This window comes from Melanerpes formicivorus, unplaced genomic scaffold (assembly GCF_026170545.1).
Source record: "Melanerpes formicivorus ecotype bairdi unplaced genomic scaffold, bMelFor1.0.p_v2 SCAF_3, whole genome shotgun sequence".
Taxonomy (NCBI): Eukaryota; Metazoa; Chordata; class Aves; order Piciformes; family Picidae; genus Melanerpes; species Melanerpes formicivorus.
This window is the reverse complement of record NW_027142355.1, coordinates 16,404,588-16,422,768: the sequence shown is the minus strand read 5'-3', so window position 1 is coordinate 16,422,768 and position 18,181 is coordinate 16,404,588. Positions and strand designations below refer to the sequence as shown.

Genomic DNA, 18,181 nt, shown 5'->3' with positions numbered 1-18,181 from the left:
ATTGGTTTCCCTATGTATGTAGATTTCTGATGGCAAAAAAGAAAACTAAAAGGATAACTTGATTGCATTAGTATATATATATTATAAATACATTTTGACTGTAGGCTTTTTAAATGCAGATTCAATAAAGCAGTGCTGAGATATACACAGTCCAGTTACAGCCGCTGCTAATGTTAATTATTTATCCTGTAAACAGAAGAAATACAGCAAGGTAAAATTTGTGATTTTTAACCATGATACAGGGCTTTGGGTTTCTGTTGCCTTGGAAAAATATCTTTCTTTAAATGTATGTAGCTATCTACATCTTTGGCAAAACTGAGGCACATAATAAAAACTTAGCCAAAGTTTTCTGAAAGTTAGAAAGGCTGAGGTTTGATTTGAGCCATGAATAGAGCTTAGCTCTCAAGCCAATTTCTCTGCCAGGAGCCATGCAAGTCTCTATTGAATTTTTAATTACATTTTTAAGAAAGACATTTGCTCTAGAGACTCTTCCAAAATTGAATACCCCTTGGAAAAAAAATTCTTTTTCATGTTAATTCTTTAAATTAATGACTTCATTAAAAGTTAAGAAAATGAAAACTTTCAGAATCCTGAAAATTTGGTCGTTAGGACTGCACATGGCTGAAAGTTGCCTACAGCTGTTTTTTGTTTTTTTCACTCAGAGGCCCATATTCCATAGTTGTATACACAGTCCAAAGCTGGTCGGAGTAGAGGACTTGCACGACTGTAAAAGAAAGTTGTATAAAGCACTGAGAATATTGTTGCCTTGGGAGATTCATGCTTTTCAAATAATGTATTGCATAAAGTTGAGGGTTTCTTTTCTAAAATAAACACAAAACCAAAACAAAAGAGGAAGAAAAAAGAAAAGTCATTATCACCTTTTGCAGGGTGATTCTCTGCTCCTCTAAATACATGAGAAAAATATTAACTTTGAAGAATATTTATGTACCAATGCCAGTGATCAGTTTCTTGGTGATAACCTTTCTTTGGAACACCAAAACTGTGAGAATCCTATAGTAAAGCAAGAGAACAGGAAGGAGAGCTATCCATGGAAGGGAACAAGATCAAGGATCCCTCAGGATCAGAATAATTCATGTCCAGGAGGCTTGATCACTCTCATAATACCAATTTCCATCCCCTTTCCTGAAGTTGAATTATTATCCTGTATTAATATGAGCATCCCTGAAGTCAAGCACTACTCAGTGTCAAACTATCCAGATTAGGAGTTCTCTGTGATATTTTGCAGAGCCTTCTCACCAGCAACTTGACGGAAGCTATGTCAGAACAATTTGGCACATCAAGAGAGTGAAGTATTTGGAGATTTTACTTCTTTTTCTCCTGCTATCAATTTCTATTACAAACTGCTGCTTATATTAAACAACAGAAGATGAAGATCTTACTGGTGATAATACTTCTGCTCTGTGAAATCAGTCATAACAGGGTATTCTGCAATTCCATAACTTGTGTAATTAAAAGCTTTAATTAGATGTCATGTCCTCAATAGACTATGGCCTAAAGACATCACCTTTACCTAACAAACAAACAAACAAAAGTGATTGAAAATAGCAAAAATGCAGTAGCTTCACGAGGCAGAACAAGACTGTGTTGTTATCAGGGAACTGTGGAGACAGGGAATGTGAAGGTGAATGGAGATGATGTGCACTTTGTATGGATTTATTTTTCTTTGAAAGGACCTGTTGTTAAAGGGCAGATATTTTACTGCTGTGGAGATTTTGTGCAAGAGATCTCTGAATGCCTGCAAAATACTGGGGGCATGAATGAAGAGCTACACCATTACAAATTTAACACTTTCCAAGCAAAGTGCAAGAAAATAGGAGAGTTTGAGCCTTGTATGGAGAACTGAGGCAGTGGGAACCTATCTAGCCCTCAAGATATTTCAAGCACAGTGGTCCTTGCTAATTTTACACAAGAAAGGAGAAGAGATGTCTAATTTCTGGAAAAGGCCCCAATGCCATGTAGATGCTTTGACTCTTTTCTGAGGTGCCGCCATTCCATTGCTCAGAGTTCTGGATCTCATTCAAGTAGTTTGATGTCTACAAAGAAGTTAGAATACTATCCTTGTTTTTTTTTTTTTTCCTTGGGTTGTTTTCTTTGCCTCTGCAATTTCTCATCTTTAAAATGAGAACACTTTTTTTTTCCCCCTTTTATAGAAAAGCAAAAATAAAATATGAGTGGTCTCATAATATAAAAGTACCAGATGTGGTCCATATTGCCTGACTTCTTGTGTCTTAGATGTCTGCTGTTGAGCTCAACACTTGGTTTTCTGTGTGTGATGGATCAAAACAATGCATTTAAACACTTCCTACCTTATGTTTAGATGTGTCCTTTTAGGATGAGATGATATTCATCATACCAATGCCTACTTTTGTCTACTACCTGAGATGGTACACACTCATACAGTTGTAGTTCTACTCTCGCCCTGGTCTATCTATTAGACTGAGGGTTGTCCAGGCAGATGATTATTTTCTTAACACAAGTGGAATCCAAATCCTATCTGGAGCTATGAAATGTTACAGTGATTACTAGGAATTTGTCATGTTATACTATTGGCTCATTAATATAATTTAAAACACCTTGAAGAAATGAAGTGTTGAGAATGACACAGAGTTGAAGTAATGAGAAAAACCCAAGACATACATTGTACAAGTGAAAGTGAGAGGACAGCTACTGGGGAAGTATAGGTCAGCACTTGTGCATGTTACACAAAGAAGTGTAACCTTTAGTCCAGCTTTATGGTGAATAGCTTTAGGACTGCATAATGTCTGCCTGTTAAGCATCTTTAACCTTTTTCAGTGGAAGTGAGTGGGTGCTTAAAAATGTGAATTATTGAATTCTGTAACAGTAGTCCAGGCAGGAAAGTTAAAACAGTAAATAGTATAGCCCTCTGTGGTTCCTACTTTTAAAAAGGCTTGGAATTTATGAAAACAAGGAAAATCCTTCTGTTTTTGAAAAAAGAACAAATGTCCCAACCAACCAACAATAAATTAATTTTCCTAATTTTTGTAGATGGACATACAATTTCTCTTTTCCTTCTTCAAAATACAGCATTGGAAAAGTGATTGGTCTGTCAAAGATTTATTTATTTTTGGATGTGCATGAAGTACTGTCTTGCCAGGACTTGAATAATTTAGGACAGGATGAAAACACATATGGGATTTCTGTTTTAATCAATGTCAGTTCCATATACTCAACAAAGAGATTTTCCAAGGGTTAATATATATTATGCATTGTCATTATTTTTTTTTTCCCTACATAAATAAGATAATGTTTTTCCTGAAGTAGGTCCAGATGGCACTCCAAGCTTAGATCTCTAATGTTTTTTTCACCTTAAGCTTTCCTAGTAATTTTAATAAGAGACTGTAAAGATTAGGCTGTAGAGTTTCAAAAATCAACCAAAAATTTCCAAACAAAAGAACACTGAATTCTCTCTCATTTTCTATCAGTTCAGTTACAGTGTACCACTAATTGAGCTACCGACAAACACTTCATAGTTTATAAATCATTCTGGTCCATAAGAGGGGGGTACTCATGCATAAAGCAGATAGAGGGTGTAGGGAAGTTCACACTGTGTGGTGAAGCATGATACAGAGACACCCAACATTTGCCAAGCTAAATTTTTCAGGCAGCAAAACCCTACACAGCATTTCATTAATACTTTTGACAAACAGTTTTGTAGTAAGGTTGCTTCTCTTATAGGGCCTGAATTTGCAATGGACTTTAAAATGCTTGTTGCCTGTGCAGGGGACAGGGTAAGTGAAATCTCTGTGCCTCCTTCAAGTGTTGACCTGCCAATGAGTGGCTCTGGCATTGAACATAATAAAGGTGGAATATAAGGTGTTCTGGATATTTTGGTATTAATCTGGGCCCTCAAGCACCTAAGTATTTTCACCTCCTCCAGAATTAATTGTGGTGACTTTGAATTTAGAATTTGAACTGAGATATCCAGTCTCAAAAATTAGATGCTCTTAGCAATTCGTAGTATTATGTAGGACTGTTGGAATTCCCAAGCTATCACCCCTATCAGTAACTACTTGGATTAGGAATCTCTGCTTCTTTACTTTCCTTCCAGAATTGGAATTGAAGCTTTTAAATTGAATTAAGAGAAGTTAATTTTCTCCAGGGCAAGAAAGAAACAGAAATATCTCAAATCCTGCTCCAATGCAGATTTTTCTGAGCCAACTTTCACTTTTCTGAATAGCCACCACTGAAGCCTTGGCTTAAATCTGTAATGGAAAGATATTTGAGAACTGGTCTTAAACAACATTTTTGAAGAAGAAAAACCAAACATCCAAACCTAATTTTTAAAATGCATTATTGGTCTAAAGAGAGAGTTCTTATTTAACTGAAAAAAATCAACTTTATATTTTAGGCAGGTACACAAAGTTTTCCCTATTCTTGAAGTAATTTTTATATTGTGATTTATCTGTTTTCAGATTTTCAGTCTTTTTTACAATGGATTTGTAATAGGAAGTGAAACACACACAGGGAATAGACTAGGATAGGGTATGATAGGAATTGGTCCATGGATATATCTTTTTGGTTAATATTTTTTGATTGATTTATTTGTTTTTAATTATTTTAATTTTATATATTCAAATAAATTATTTTTTTAGTGAAATCTTTGTAATAGCTCTACTAATTAGAATGTTTCCTCTAAATAGGTAATGGCTTTAAGATTGTCTTCTTTTCTCAACAGATATTTAGTCCATTTTCTGATAGTCCCTTGTGAAGTCATTGCAGACAGCAAAAGACAGGACATCAAAGCACCCAAAGCCAACATATTCATCATCTTCCAGGACAAATGTTTTGCAAAAACCAACCCTACTGTGGAAAAGCAATACCTCAGCAGGAGGGTGCAAATTCACTCACTGTGCTTTGTTTCCATCCACAAAAATATTCAGTGGTATGATGAATACAAGGAAAATTAACTAAGGAGACAATTTTGTCATCAGCATCATCAAAACCAAGAGCAGATATTCTACCCTAGAAGGTTGCACAACAAAAATAAACCCATAATAAATGGGTCAATTTTTGGAAGACTGCAAGTTGGTAGTGAGGTGTTAGTGTCACAACTTAAAAAATCATTTTGTGGCACTACTTTTTAATTATCACTCGGTTTTGAGATGGCAGGTCTGAAGTTAGGTCAATTTTAAACCCACTCACATTTGGGCACTGAATAAATGGTGGATTGGTTTATATCAGTTTGGGACTTTGCTGTTCACTTAAATCCAGATTTTGCCTTGGAAATCTAGAACATTGGATGTACATATTTCACACAGAATCACAGAATGTTAGGGGTTGGAAGGGACCTCCAAAGATCATCAAGTGCAAGTCCCCTGACAAAGCAGGAGCACCTAGGGCAGGCTGCACTGGACTTTGTCCTGAGTCTCTGACTGAACTAATCCCAGTTCCTTCTGCTGTGCTAACTGCAACTTTCTATGACAAATAAATACTTTCAAATCTGTGAAAAAGAGCTATCCTGAATAAGTGACAGCAGAGTAATGTTTGCCTCAGCTCTCAACACAAAGATGGAGTTTTGTCTCAGAACAATATTTATAGACTGGATCACTTAATTTTGAGTTTGAAGTTTTGGAGTTTAGTAGATTTTATTTTATATTTTACTGATCAGATTCCAAAGACTAATAAATATAAAGTAAACTGAGAAATCACTAAGATTTCGTTAATTATTTCTCATCATATCTTTATTCATATCTTACTACATTGATTAAAATTAATTATTCAAACCTCTTTTCTCTAATTCTCAGCAATGTGTATTTTGTACTGTGTATCCCCATAATAACTTTTATATGTCTTTCTTCTTTCATTTTTCATTTATTTTCTTTCTTTTTTCTTTCTTTTAGTTATGTTTCTGTAAGTCAACATATCTCAGAACTGGAAGTTTACTGTTGTTTAACCATAAGAATTGTATTTACAGCCAAAGTACAACATTCTCATTACTCAGGTCAAAAGCCAATTTATTTATAATACAAAACATTTGAAAACTGACATCTGTTCTTGAGATACACAGAACTCCTGAATTGACGTCAATGATACAAGCACACACAAAAAGTGTTTCCGGTGAATTTCCTTACTGCTTTAATCTGTATGATAACTCAGCCTAATGGAGTGCAATTTGCTTGCTTTTCTTCATGCTACACAATGGTATGAAATCATGAATTGAAAAGCTGCACAATAGTTATAATGTGAGCCAGGTCAAGAGAAGAGATTCTGTCCTTTCACTCTGCTCTTGTGAGACCCCACCTTGAATACTGCATCCACTGCTGGTGTCCTCAGCATAAGGACATGGAGCTGTTTTAGTGAGTCCAGAGGAGGGCCATAAAGATGATCCAAGGGCTGGAGCACCTCTGCTATGAGGACAGGCTGAGGGAACTGAGGCTGTTCAGCCTGGAGAAAAGAATGTCCTGGGGGAACCTTAGAGCTGCCTGCCAATATCTGAAGGGATCCTACAGGAAGGCTAGAGAGAGACTTCCATAGGAGTGTCTAGCAATATGACAAGGGGGTATAACTTGAAGCTGAGGGAGAGTAAGTAGGTTTGGAATGAATGTTTGGAAGAAATTCCTCATTAAGAGGGTGGTAGGACTCTGGAATGGGTTGCTCAGGAAGAGTGTGGATGCCTCCTCCCTGGGGTTGTCCAAGGCCAAGCTGGATGAGGCCTTGAGCAGCTGAGCCTAGTTGAGAGGTTTCCATGACCATGGCGGGGAGGTTAGAATAGAGGATCTCTAAGGTTCCTTCTAACTTAAGCCATTGTATGATGCTATGAAATTCAAACTAGCTAAGCTTAGTTATCTTTTTATCATGAGTGTCTTTTTTAGGACCAAATACAGTTCTGATGGGCACTGGTGGGGAATTGCCAGTTACTGTAGAAAGTGACATTTTAAAATCAGTGGTCACGTGAAAGCTGGGGCATAAAGAGGTAGAGTAGAGTAGGCTTTGATATGTTTCAATATTTTTCAGAAAGTAAACTGCAGCTGCAGCTATTTGATTTCTCTAAGTAGTTAATATTATCCCATAAGGTTTCTGGCCAGGATTTAAATCTGCAGGTTTCAGTTTGCATCATTCTATAAAACATACCTTGAAAGTACAACTTCTAGCAGCTACTGCTATTATCAGTTAAATGAGAATTTATTCTCTTTTGGTTCTGTATTCTCAAACATCCCTCCAGAATTTTTTATTTGAAAAAGAAACTTTAGGAAATAAAGTTACATTTTTCTTAGTTATTTGCAGGGGTTTAGCTTCTAGGAAGACCTTAAGGAAGCAAGTTTTCTATGTATAAATGACATTCCAGGTAACGAAATAATAATGACTGTGAAAATGGTTGAAAGTGAAAAACTCAAGCTTAAGTTTGAAATATCTATATTTGAAAAATCATGGAGGCAATTTTAATTCTTCAGATGCCATTTATAACTTGAAGAATCTGTCTGTGATGACAAGTATTTTGAATTTAAGAATGTTCTCAAACCTTGGGATATTTGTTTTGTCTGCTCTAGTCACTATCACCAGTAGCAAATGCAGCCCAGTACAGTTGATTTATGACAATATTCAGTATTCCTAAGGTTTGAAGGGACCTCAAAGATCGAGTCCAACCTGTCACCACAGACCTCATGACTAGAATAGGGAGGACACTACTGCCCACTGCAGGCTTGAACTCACAATCTTCCCATTAAGTGTCTTATGCGCTACCAACTGAGCCACTGCTTTCATCAAATCTTGTTACTTAAGACTGGGAAATGCCATCTTGTCATCTAGCCTTATTTATTTGTAGGTCAGATTAGTATATTTCAGACCTTATAACAGTATTCTTTTGTTGCTCCAGAAGGCAAGGCTGCCCCAGGAGGCTGATTCCCTATGTATTTGCATCCCTCTTCAAGATGAGTATGATACTATTAATATGAAATATGCACCCCAAAATCAGCCAAGAGACACACGTGGCAGGTTTCATCCACACATGACATGGTGAGGTGGAACTAGACGATCTTTTGAGGTCCCTTCCAACCACACTCTGTGATTCCTGTAGACAGATACTGATCAGTGTTTTCCTATAACCACAGGAGGTAAATTAGGCTGCTTACTTTCACAACTGAATCTCTTATTTATTTTTTTGGCCAGCTGGCATGACATGAGCAGTCTATCTCTATCTGTTCCATATTTCAGGAAGACATCATTAACTCCACTACTCTGGTAAACTGAATAAAATAAAACACAGCAGAAAAGAAGTGCCTTTCAAATTCTTTTAAAAATCCCCTATGTCTGTGGTACAGACATGCTTTATTGAGCAATTTCAGAGCAGGACCATGATTTACTGCATTTTCAACTCAAACTAAGTCTACATTAAATCACCAGTATATGTGATGTCAAGGTGAATGTAGAGATGGAAGGAAAATCAGATTATGTAGGTATTTTGGGGATTAAAAGATAAGAGATTTAGTTATGTGCAGTGGCAAATTACCTTTAGATTTTTTTTTTTTTTTTAATGGTTGTTGTCAGCTTTTGGAGCCTACAATAGGTGAACTTTCCATGATCATTGATAGAGAAAATCTGCCTTATACTTCACTCTATACTGGCTTTCTAAGAAGATTGGACATAATTCCACTAAGACCTACCACAGGAATGTGTTCTATTGTCTTCTACAAATTATTTATTTTTCCACCCACCCTGACTCATAGCTAACCTGGGTTTTGGGCAAACATATAGACTAGAACTCAACAGCAAATGACAGAATCATTTAATGATTCATCCTTAAATTACTATTGGGAATTCATTTTTGGCAATTACTTACAGATGGGAGAGAAGAAAGAAAAGTCCTCCTGGATAGCATGTATTTCTGTGATCCCAGTCGGTAATGATACTAGGCTGTAAAGCAGAATGACAATTTTTGTGAAAGAAAGGGAAAAATAGGAACATCTATCTCTATCTCAGTCCTCTGATTCAGCAGGGTTGTCCTGTGGCTACTTGTTAGTGGCATTTGGACATTCCTGCACAGTTTGGTTACATTTTCTCTCATAATTACTAAGTGAGTTTTGGACAAAGAGAAGCTAAACCATAGTTGACTTTCTTTTGCTTGATCAGTCATATGTTGTTTTTTTGGGGATTTTGTTTGTTTGTTTGGTAGGTTGGTTGTGGTTTTTTTAAAAGATCTTTATTCAGAAAATAAGATCTTGGAAGAAGTGTCAGGTATTTATATAACTTTGGCCACAATGCAATAGAAGGGTTAAGATTTTAATCAACAGATATTCTTTGTGTATAGTGTGGCTATCAACATTTGAAATACGTGATCCATGCTGTATGTCTAAATACAGGATGATGGGCACATTTCTCTGGTCTTCTTTAAATACCCAACTTATGCCAAAATGAATAATGACTCTGACACAACTGCTTCATTCAACTGACTGCAACACAGGACTTGAAAGCCAGTTTAGAGGTAATCAACATTTAGTCAAATTAGTTATACCTAAATTTCTTAACACATTCACAGAATCATAGAATAGCTTATGTTGGAAGGGACCTCAGAGATCATCTACTCCAAACTCCCTGCCATGGGCAGGGATGCCTCTCAACTAGACTCAGCTTCTCAAGGTCTCATCCAATGTGGCCTAGGACACCCCCCAGGAAGAGACAAACACCTTGTATTCTTACTGAATGGTAAAACAGCCTCTGCACTCCATAAATAAAAGAGCACAAAACAAATGAATTCATGTACAACAATGGAACTTTAAACAGTCTAGACACTAGAACTTTATGGAGGTGTTTACTCTTCATGCCTAAAAGGCAGTACTTGCTAACATTGATAGTAAGATGATCAGTTAAACACAGTCACAGAATCACAGAATGTTAAGGGTTAGAAGGGACCTTAAAAGATCAACTCTGAGCCCCCTGTCAAAGCAGGATAACCTAGGGCATGCTACTCAGGAATGCATCTAGGCAGGTTTTGAAAGTTGTCAGAGAAGGAGACTCCACAACCTCTCTGAGTAGCCTGTTCCAGTGCTCTGTCACCCTCACCATAAGGAAGTGTTTCCTCATGTTGAGGTGGAACCTCCTGTGCTCTAGCTTGTACCTGTTGTTACTTGTCCCATCAGGGGCACCACCAGAAAGAGCCTGGCACCTTCTTCTTGACATCCATCCCTCAGATATTTATAGACACTGATAAGACTCTCTTTCAGCCTTCTCTTCTCCAGAAGAAATGCCCCCAGGTCTCTGTCTTGCAAATAGCTAACTTAAAGAAGGAGAACAGGAACTGAAGTCTTCAGAGAACAATAGATGTAGTTTCTGAAGGTAATGTTGAGTCATCAACAGCATTCTGTCCCTAGAAGAATGTTTAGGAAGTGAAAGTGCAGTCTTGGGTATAGCAGACATCCAGAATAACAACCAGACAAGATCAAGTGATATGATCTGACTGTGTCTATGTCTTTTAAAAAGAGACTGGGGGGTGAGGGGGGGTGGGGGTGGGGGTGTATTTCTTTTTTTTTTCCTCTCTTTTTCCCTTCCCCCCCTCTTCTTCCTATAGGGATTGTGCATAAAAATTTATGATGGTTTAATATGGATCTGTGAAATAATCCCCACTACACAACAGAGGTCCATCCTCAGCCAGTGATTCTACCACTTAGTTCTCAAATTTCACTTGAGACTTTAGGGGGAACAAAAGTATTTTCTTGTTAAATCCACAAAACCTGACTACATTATGTGTTGTGTGGCCAGGAATTTGCTAAGATTCTCACAAAAACTTATACAAAGAATATGTCATATACACTAATGTGTCACATGTCAGAAACTCACACGGCGAAAGGAAAAGCATGACAATGAGATCATAAAACCACCCATCAGAAGAACTGATTAAAATAATCCTGGATTTTCCTCTTTTTTTCTTTTTTTTTTTTATTTTCCCTTCACATGTTGCATTCTTTTTATGTATTTATATTTTCATTTTCTATGTAGATGAGAATTTTACCAGTGTTTTGGGTGAAAGCAGGTAGTCTGATTTGCCCAACATATATCTATGAACTCTAGGAACAAGGATGGGGACAGTGAACAGTGGTGAACACATATAAAGACTGATATGAAATCAACAAAGAACATATACTTTGAAAGACAGGCTGGCAATGTCAACAACTGTGTGATGTATAGACTGGTAAGTAGATGTTGAAGAAAGTTTGGGAGGCTTATTTAACCTAGAAGATCTGCATTCAAATGCTTTTAGTGATAGGAGGAGAATGGGTCAGAGTACTGTGGAGAAAGAAAGGGTTGAATTTGCTCCAGCATGGATCATGGTGTATTTGGAAAAAGGTCTTCAGTTATTTTAAGCTACAGCTATGTAGCGATCAAACAATACAAGAACATGGTTAGCTGTGATTATTAAGAGAAGTAAACTGAAAGCCTTTATGTTGAAAGAGGACAGATACTTAAATAAGATCTAAGGAAGAGGTTCCTTAGCAGGAGGGTAGCAAGGCACTGGAATAAGTTATACTTAAAAATTGTGACTGCACCATACCTGGGAATGTTCAAGGTCAGGTTGGATGGAGCTTTGAACAACCTGATCTAGTGAAAGATGTCCTTGCCCATGGCAGGACTCGGAATTAGAAGGTCTTTATGGTCCTTTCCAACCCAAACCATTCTGTGGTTCTATGAAGCATGTAGACAACTTGCTTTGATCATACTGGACTTAACAGAAAAGCTGTGCTAAATCAGGATACAATGAGTGAGATTTTAACTCTAAAAGCTCTGAAGCATAGAAGTATAAATTCTAAGTATTTTCTCTAGGCATGGCATACAAAACAAATAAGGAAATAAACATGGAAAAGAGGGAGTCCTGATGTAATGGCTGATAATGAGGAAACAGAGCTGCCAGTAAGGTTGCTGACAGAGCAGATAAAGAAATGAGCAGTGAAGAACAATCATGAGGGCCTGAGAGAAACTGGCTACCAAGAAGAAGGGAAATGACTAAATGCAGGACAACAGGAAGATCAGGCTTTCAGCCAAGCCAGAAAAAGAGTCAGAGGGAAGCTACCATGCCTTGTGTGCTGGATTGAATGAAGTAAAAGTAACAATTAAGAAGACATATGAACTCTAAGATTTAGAAGACAAGATAGATAAGACAGATCCTATAAGAGTTCTTATAGAGGAGAGCAGATCTTCATCAAACTTCAGTGGCTTTTCATCATTTTCTTTGATATTTGTTTGCAATTTTTCTTCTCCTGACCTGTGAACTACTGATTTGGTGTGCAGGGATTCTGTTTCAGCAGTTTCTCATCACAATGTGAAAGGCTTGTCTCATTCCATGATGGCAGCTTTTTATGTTTGTAGTAATTCCCTCGGGTTGCTAATGGATTGCTTACACATCTGAGAATGTTGTTAAGAAGATCCTGAGGTGGAATGGGATTCCAGCTGTAGCAGCTACCTACTCCTCTTATTTCTTATGGCAGACTCCTGAGAGTTGCACAACTGCCTATTAGCAAGTTGTTGATAGATGGAACAGCTGTAAATTTACAAGTAATGATAAGCATGAGACTCCTAAATTAGTTAGAGAACAGCAATTTTCACATTTTTAAACAGACCTTGAACTAAGATCTTTTTACAGAATAATGCCACCAACAGGTCAGTGGTTGAAAGCTATAAGCATTCCTCTGTCCTTTCTGGTTGCTCTGTCTTTGTTAAAAAGAGATAATCCAAATCTCCATGTGGTTTAAGTACGGGCTTTGATTTTTCCTTCAGTCTGCTGGATGGTTTTCAGGGAATTGTATGTTCCTCTCCAATTCACTGAAATATGTCCCTGTTTTCTTGTGCAAAATCACCTTAATTTGTTTGTTCTGGAAAGTAAATGAAAAGTAAAGGAATTAATATAATAAGGAGGAAAACCAAGAATAGTCACTCAGGGGTGGGACAAAGGAAAAAACAACAGAATGAGGAGGAAGGAAGAATAAGGCAGTTGGTTGAGCAGATGGAAAAGAAACCATGGCAGATGTAAAGCTCTTAAAGACACACTAAAAATGAAAAGAACACTCTAGGCAAGGAAAAATGAGAGAATGAAAAAGATGCAAACTGATGCACAGAAAAGGAAACCTTCTTTCCCTTTTAGTCTTTGACAGAAAGCCAGAAATAGAACTGAATGGCCAGAAAGATGTCTACTGAGGAAGAAATTAACAAGTTTCCCTGAAGGAGAAACCTGAGTTATTCCAATCATCCTTTAAAAGAGTGAAAAGAGCAGAGTGAAAACTGACCTTTTTGATTTTTTTCTGATGTTTCATCTTACAAGTCAAGGTCTAATAGGTAGTTTTGACCTCATCTAACTTTAAACATGTCTCTGAACCTGGTTACTTTTAATAATGTCATGTGGAAGGGCTCTCCTAGGCCTAACAGATTTCAAATACTTGTTCCTTTGGATTTTAAAATCCTTGACAGGATTTCTTTTAATGGCAACTCATTTAAAAATACTGATGCTCTATGTGCTCCATGCCAGGACACAGAAACAGGAATTTTAATTTTGAGAGATACACAGAAAAGAACCCAGAGGTGAGCAATTTTAATCTTCAACAAGCATCTGTACTAATTGTTAATTGTTCTGCACAGGAAAATTATTAGTAAAGGAGTACATGGAGCATTTGTTTCACTTCATACTCAGATTGTTGTTGGAGGATTTTTTTTTTTTTAATAGAACCAAAATTTATATGAACAGGTGGAACATGGCATAAGGGCCAAGTGATACAAGTGGGCACTTGTAGTTAACATATGGAGTCTTGTATTTGGAGTTCAGTGGTGTCACTATGTGAGAGTAAGTTTGCAGCATCTAGTGTGTAGCAGCTTAACAAAAGCAAAACAAGGCAGTTAACATAGCATTAAACTGGTGCTCACAAAGCCAGTTTCTGTTCTTGGTGTGTTGTTACTGGCAGCTGTACAATCTCTGCCTACTTTCTGTCACAAATACATTGAGTAAAAACGTTTTTAAAACAGGCCTGGTCACTCACTCTGTATTTTTTGCTGTTTCCGGAACAGTACTGTTTGGCTTTGAGTTCTGTGTAAGACATAATATTGAAGTGGGCTTCTGTCTCACAATGATGGAAGTTCAGCCCAGCATTCCTTGAGACTTCGGGGCCTGACTTCCTTGAGTTAGCCACATTATTCAAAGAGGTACCTAAGTTTTGATGGAACTTCTCATATTCTTTAAGCAAATATTTTTATAATATCTGATTTATAAAACATTTCTAATACCATTCAGTCTCACAGTTTGTATTAAAAATGAGAGAAAAATGCCACCAAGGGAAATTAGAACACCGAGGCACTCCTTTTCCTTTGGTCCATTTTTCAATTTCTCTTTGTATGAAGCCCCTGCTTGGACTGATGATGTGTTCTATCTCTTTATTGCTTTGTTTGGATCTGCTCTGTAGTACTTTCCAAATTTAAAAATGAGACGTTTGACCCTTTTTAATTGTTGTTTCTCAAAAAAAAAAAAAAAGAAAGTAAATTAAAAAAAAAGAGTGACTGAACATTCTCATCTGACATCGGCTGTGTCCCTCAGAGAGATGATTTGGGAGATACTGTGTCCTAGGGAAAATTAAAGGGCACCCTGAATCCTATTGAATCCTACTACTTTCATTTCTCTGGCAGTTTGGATTTTGGTTTTTTTTTTGTTTTGTTTTTTTTTTGTAATGTGTGCCTTTTTATTTGTTCTCTTTCTGGTTTTATGATTTCTGCTAGTCTTTTTGTTCTTACAACAAAGAAGTGGCATAGTCACTGAAAAGAGAAAGATAAACAGAACAATTAAAACACAACTTCAGTTTTGCACAGATCACTACCATGGCTTTTCTAGCAGAGTGAAGACTGATGCCAAACTGGGAGAACATCACCTACCAAGAAAGAACAAACCGCTCACAGGCCGCATTGTCTCAGCTATTGCAGCCCACCACTGTGGCTAATTTTATATCAAACCATAGGATATAGAGATGTCTTTAGGCAAGTATATTGCCTAAGATGAATTTTTGAGTTGAATAACATTCTAAACTGGAAATTTACTGACAGTTTAGAATATAATGTTTCATCAGAACAGTTGGCTTTCACAGCAAATACAAATTCCTATTCTGTTCAGAATTTCTGCCCAATAACTCTACTCATTAAAATTATTTGTAGACTTCTTTTTGAACTCACTGCACAAAAGAAGGCCTCTTTTCTTACATTTAGTGAAGTCATGCTCTTAAGTGTACAAGGCACCATTATTTTGAAGTAACTCTAACTGTGAATATAGTCCTAGGTTGTGATTTTGCTGGTTTGGTTTTTTTTTAATTTATTTTTTAACAGACATAGATTTGCAGACCATGTCCATAGTAAGAATTCTTGGTTTAAATTTTGTTTTACTATACTGATGAATTGGTTGGGTTAATGTTGTTTATCTGACGCTATAACTTGAATTTAAAACTAAACTAAAACTGCAAAGAAAGACCAAAGAAAAGAATGCAATATTCCCATTCAATGACTCTTGACATGATGAATTACTTTATTTTACCTTTTAATAATGCAATGTTTAATGTGGTTAATGATATAAAGAATGGCCTCAGCATGACCTGCCCATCCACATATTTATAAATATAGGAATAAGGTATCAGTAAAACTCTGCTCAGTCTGTCTCCAGAACAATTAATTTTCCATCTTTACTCAACTTCAGCAATGGAAAAAAGCTTAATTGTGATTTCCTCCACTCTTGCAGAATGTTGATGCAAATTTTAGTGCCACTTCATCTATCCATTTGGGAATGCCTTAGAATGGGTCCTACAGGAAGACTGGAGTGGGATTTTTCCTAAGTGTGCCTAGCAATAGGACAAGGAGAAATTATTTTAAGCTGAGGGAGAGTAGGCTTAGACTGGATTTTAGGGAGAAGCTCCTCAGTACAAGGGTGTTGAAACTCTGGAATAGGTTGTCCAGGGAGATTTTGGATGCCTCCTCCCCAGGGGTGTTCAAGACCAGGTTGGATGAGGCCTTGAGCAGCTGAGTCTTGTTGAGAGGCACCTCTAGCAGGGAGGCTGGAGAAGATGATCTCTGAGGTTCCTTCCAACCCAAGACATTCTAGGCTTCTATACTATTCTCTCCCAAAATCATTCTGGTTGTCATTAAGATTTAACATGTGAATATATTAATTTGTAAAGCTGAGATGCTTGCAAATACTTTATCAAATTAACTCTTTTCCTTGGTTAAATATTCTACAGTATAATAGAGAAAATAATTTGGTCCACTCATTTGGATTTTATGATAAAGCTGTTCAAAAACATAACCATAACATCACATCTCTTTCTGGGACAAGAACTGCTGACACCCTTTTTTGTTTGGCAAATCAGTGTGATAACTGAGTTGGAAAAACACTATGTGGTAATGCAAAAGTAGTCACAAATATGTCAGCTTCTCATACCTTTCTGGAAAACAAGTGCAACTTAGCATTCCTGTCTGTCTTCAACATGTCTAATTAGCAGGCTAATGAGGGCAGCAGACTGCATATTTTCATATGAATTTTCAAAGGAATCAAGGGAAAAGTCAGTGTTATTTGAACATTATTACCCATTTTCCTCTTGCGCTTTTGAAAATGCTATAGTAAAATGTAGTGTTACAAATTTATGTGTAAAATATAGATCATGTAGGTAAAGTATAAGTAAAATATAGACCATATATATTTAAATAAAATGAAACAAAATGCTTTGACAATTGCCTTGCAAGTTCATATTTTTATTCATTAAAATTCCTCTCTTAGAACATTTTTGCCTTTAAAGTTTCTGATGATTGTGCAGATTATTTTGTTACTTGTGTATTTTTTTATTCTTGCTCTACTTTCATTCTCATCATGGTTTTCAAGAAATACAGACAATTTATTGTAGAAATTTTGGTCTTTTTGACACCAATATGTCAATGTGTGTAATGTGGTTAGGTCTAGTTTGGTTTAATTTCCATCTGCAGACATTTTTAATGATTCTACAGAATAAACTCTCTTAAGTACATGCTCTATCTTCCTTCGAGTTGACTTTACAGATTTTTCAGATTATACATAAGGTCTACATCTTTCTGTATTACAGATTAAAAAATATTTTTTCAGTATTCATTATTGCTATCTCTTTTTGGAATGTTTTTCCTCTAAAATAATATTACATTAAAAGACAAACAAAAGAAAAAAAAAAAGTATATATATTGTCAGGGGGAAATAAGTTAGAATTTACTTTTAAGAATATGAGTTTTAGTCATAGAATGCCTTGGGTTGGATGGGACCTTAGAGATCATCTACTTCAAAATCCCTGCCATGGGCAGGGATGCCTCTCAACTAGACTCAGTTGCTCAAGGCCTCATCCAGTCTGGCCTTGAACACCCCCAAGGAGCAAGTATCCACAATTTCCCTAGGCAACCTGTTCCAGAGTCATACCACCCTCTTAACAAAGAATTTCTTCTGAACATGCAGTCTAAACTTACTCTCCCTCAGCTTCAAACCATACCCCCTTGTCCTATTGCTAGACACCCCTATGGAAGACTCTCTCTAGCCTTCCTGTAGGATCCCTTCAGGTATTGGAAGGCAGCTCTAAGTCTTCTCCAGGCTGAAAAACCTCAGCTCCCTCAGCCTCTCCTCATGGAAGAAGTGCTCCAGCCCTTAGATCATCTTTGTGGCCTCCTCTGGACTCACTAAAACAGCTCCATGTCTTTATGCTAAGGACACCAGGAGTGGATGCAGTATTCAAGGTGGGGTCTTACAAGATCAGAGTAAAAAGGAAAAATCACTTCTCTCAACTTGCATCTGTACACAATAGGTGTTAGATAGTAGTAAGCTAAGGGCAAAATGGACATTATTGAATAGGTTTTGATTGTAATCATGTTCACATTTTATGTATTAAGGAAATGTAACTCTTAGTGATGAATAAAGACAGACTTAACATTAATGATTTTGTTCCTTTGCTTACAAAGTTTGCTGAAAACACAATCATTTATTATCTCCCAGTTCCATTTTATTCTGCATGAATATCTATAAAATTGTGTAAAATGAAATGGAAAAAGAATAAATTTCTAAACAAGTTAATAAAGAGAACCTCTGTCCTAGGAGTGCCCATCAGGCAATTTTCAAATCATGGATCTGGTTTTATCTGGAGCAAGACTGTACATTGCAGTACAGTGTCAACTATTTCCATGTCGTGTT

The 18,181-nt window shown here is 36.7% G+C and overlaps 1 long non-coding RNA gene across 2 annotated transcripts in view; it reads right to left on the bottom strand.

The window, feature by feature from the left end:
* LOC137456398 (uncharacterized) overlaps positions 1 to 18,181 on the bottom strand; it is a 47,692-nt gene that overhangs the window by 3,447 nt on the left and 26,064 nt on the right. The window contains exon 3 of one of the 2 annotated variants that reach the window (XR_010991025.1): positions 8,819 to 8,892. The exons of the other annotated variant lie outside the window; for it this stretch is intronic. This is a non-coding gene — a long non-coding RNA (uncharacterized lncRNA). The remainder of the gene's footprint in view (positions 1 to 8,818; positions 8,893 to 18,181) is intronic. 2 annotated transcript variants of the gene reach the window in all.